General features: G+C 45.9%; 1 pseudogene; it reads right to left on the bottom strand.

Annotated features, from left to right (window-relative positions):
• Positions 1-715: 715 nt before the first annotated feature.
• On the bottom strand, positions 716-1,555 carry LOC110313226 (annotated as a pseudogene).
• Positions 1,556-3,561: the final 2,006 nt, after the last annotated feature.

Genomic DNA, 3,561 nt, shown 5'->3' with positions numbered 1-3,561 from the left:
AAGCCAACCCCAGCATAGCTCTGTAACAACTGAGTTGTATCTTTGGAGTTCCTTGAACGATTTTCAGGAAGCTCCACGGAAAGGAGCCAACTTTGTCAGCAATTGCTATTGCTAATACAATCTTAGGAAAAGGCCTTATGAATCTTGCAGCTTTCTGAGCTTTGTAGGTTTCCTGAACTTCCTGAAACTTGTAAATTAAGTGTGCTGCCTGAGGCTTACAAATTGCATGTATTTCTTGAGCCTTGTAAGTTGTATGAGCTTTCCCCCTCCCTACAGGAAGGGCCATTTCCACTCAGAGGAAGTTGCTACACAATGTTGCTTAACTTGACAAGAAGACAGATCTAAAAGCAGATCAACGAAAGAAAACACCACAGACTCACAGACCTGACAGAGACCAAGTAGTTGCCTGGTGAGGTAAGTAATCATACCTGCCTCATGAGAGAAGAACACAGGAGATTTCCTAAGAAGGGAATCACTTAAGTTGAGTGAAGATTTATGAAGCAGTCATGGGAAGCAAACACATTGATGTGTTACAACATTATGGCACCATGACAGCTGCTAACCATTGTTGGTGTGAAAGGAGCTTGTGTGGGAGAAAAGACTGGAAAGGGTAGCTAGAGGGCAGTTTGAGTTACTTATACCGTGTTTTGTTTTTCATCTTTTAGGAACTTTCCTTCGACCCTTTTTCCCTTTGCTTAGATGTCTGCAGAGGGGCTCAGGACCACTCAGCAGTAACTCCAACCCACTCAGTGACCTGCACTGTGAGAGCTGTTGACCAACCTTCAGTGGCCGGCTGCACACTCTAATCTTCAGTGGGGAACTTCTGGATGGGCACAAGAGGGTACCTGCACACCCCCAGACCAGGTCGCCACATCAGACTGAGCAAAGGTGAACCCAGGAGCTGGTGCAGTCCATTCGTCCTGAAATGCCTCTTTGGTCGCAGCCTTCTCAACAGCAGCCTGCTCCTCCTTCTCAATCTCCTCTGGGACTCTGTAGAAGTAAAGATCAGGAATAACCTCCCATGGATGCTCACGGGAGATAGTACCTCACATGTGCAGTATGTCCTAGGCCAGCATCCACCACATCAAACGCACTGAGTGAGCTCCTTTGTTGCATGGGATGGCAATACCCACATAGCCCAGGGGAGAATCTGTGTTACACAGAGCATTGGTGGACAGGTTGATTTAAGAGACCTCTCTAAGGGGTTGGTAGTCAGCCTTGGGAATCAGTCAACACTAGAAGCCATGGCTTCTGAAAGACTGCTTGGATCTGGTTAGTGAAGGACCCAGGTATAAAGTAGCCAGCAATTGAAGTGGCTCCAGTTCACTTCAGTGAACTTCAGTACAGCCAGTCTTCCTGGAGGATATGACATTGCAAGCTCCAGCCTCTCCCAGGGCCTCTTCAGATTTATAATGGAGATACCGTCACTTTTCCTTTTGTAGATGTACTGCTCCATCTGAAAGTCAAGGTGGGTGCCACCGAAGTGGGTTTCTGCAGCAAGGAATTTGAGGACATCCTCCTCCTTCATCTGCAGGACATCAAGGGCTCAGGACATTGTGTAAGTCTCCCTTTAAGTGATGATAGGAACCAAGAACAACCTATATGGACCTACCCCTGAGCAGTGCAGGAAAGTTGATCATAGCGTGTTTGAAAGGATTGGTATCAGCTCAGGATCCCCAGCATCAAGTTCTCAGCACAAAGGAGATTTATTTGTCCCAGAGAGACAGAGGGTAGGGAATAAGACAGGAGATAAAGGATGAGGGAGAAGAGGAAGGGAACAAGGTTGGGGAGGGGAATTTGTCCCTGGGGGTGGGGACCCAAAGGACTGCCTCTGGATAGAGAGGAAACAGACATGACCCACAGGAAAATGGCAGTTTATAAAGGTAAAGGTGGAAACCCCATGTTTGGATGAGGTGTTTTCATTTTAATTGGGCATATTGATTAGGTGACCCAAAGGGGGCTTTTGAATACTAGACTTTAGCACTTTGATAGCTAGACCTTGGTAGTCAGCCTCCAGAGGACAAAGTAGCCAAAAGAGGGGATGGACATTTAGGGTTAACTTTAGAGACATAATCTAACTTTGAGCAAGGAAGGGCTAATGGAAGACAAGGGCAAGGGCCTGCCAGAGCCGTGTCTTCCGTGTTCGGGCTGGCTAGAGACCCCTCAGTGTTCCTCTAACCAACAAAGCTTTAAGCCTGTCATCCAGAAGCTAAGGAAATTGTGTGATGTATTTCAGGAAATACATACAACAGAAAGGTGTCACAGAGACAGGCACATCTTCAGACATGGGGTCAGGAGAAGACGTTAGTCTTTGTGTGTGTTTAACTCTCACATAAGGGGAAAAGATGAAGATACGATGCAAGTACCAGAAGCCAATCACAAGGATTTACAAGGGGGTAACATTCACTCTCACAGCCGCTCCAGTCCCATCATTGCTGTCTGTAACGAAGTCTTAGTAGTGGCTATGTTCATGTGGAGATAGTCATCGCTGCTCCATTTGATAAACTTTGGGAACAAACTTGGTCCATCAATCTCTATGGTACTACATAAGCTTTATTTCCTACACAGATGAGATAGAGAGAATGATACCCTGGCAGGGTGGAAGAGATGGTTCAGGCAGTAAAAGGGTTGCTCTGTAATCCTCAGCACGCACAAAAAGGGCTGCTGTGCTGCTGTGTGTCTATAATCCTAACACTGGGGTAGGGGTGGTGTTTGCTAGCCGGCTGCTCTTGTCAAAGTAGTGAGCTCCAGGTTCAGTGAGAAACTGTCTCATAAATGAGTTGAATATAGATAGAGTACGTTACCCAACATCAACCTCTGACCGTTAAATGAAAGTGCATTTATGTACACCTACATGCATACATGTGCATACATAAAAAACATATATTTATATACATATGTGTATACATTTATGTATGTGTGTGTGTGTATGTATGTGCGCGTGTATATGTATTACTCTGATGTCTGCACTTGGCCTGAGCTCCTTCCCTCAATCCATCCAGCTACTATATGAACACGTGCTAGAATCTTGGTGTGAATTGTAGGATACCAAATGCGTGTTGGCATTCCAGGATGGAAATGGAGAGGCAAAGAGATAGGTTCTGTGAGAGCAGCAGCATTTCTGTGAGAGGGGCAATGACAGTGTTCAGGATGGACCATATGGGCTTATCTACATAGAGAATAAAGAAGGAACATTACAAGCTACACACCTAGGCCAGGCAACTTGGACACATTCTGCCTCCAAATAAAGTAAAAACTAAATTGGGGCTGAGAGGGTAACCCAGTGCTAGAGCACTTACTAACAATTCAGTGGAAAAAGTCCTGCCTAGAATTGCCCAGTTTGGGTCTGGGGGCATGGCTCAGTGGTAGAGCACCTGCCTAGAATCCCCCAGTGAGGGGATAGGGGTGTGGCTCAGTGGTGGAGCACCTGCCTAGAACCTACCAATGAGTGGCTAGAGGCATGGCTCAACAGTAAAGCATTTGGCTAGTATGCACAAGACCTTAGATTCAATTCTCAGAATAGCAACAACAAAAGAAACCAAAGAAAAGGCTCAATCCAAT

The sequence above is a fragment of the Mus pahari genome, chromosome 23 (genome assembly GCF_900095145.1).
Source record: "Mus pahari chromosome 23, PAHARI_EIJ_v1.1, whole genome shotgun sequence".
NCBI classification, from domain to species: Eukaryota; Metazoa; Chordata; class Mammalia; order Rodentia; family Muridae; genus Mus; species Mus pahari.
Note: the sequence above shows the minus strand (reverse complement) of the source record. Positions and strands in the feature narration are given on the sequence as shown.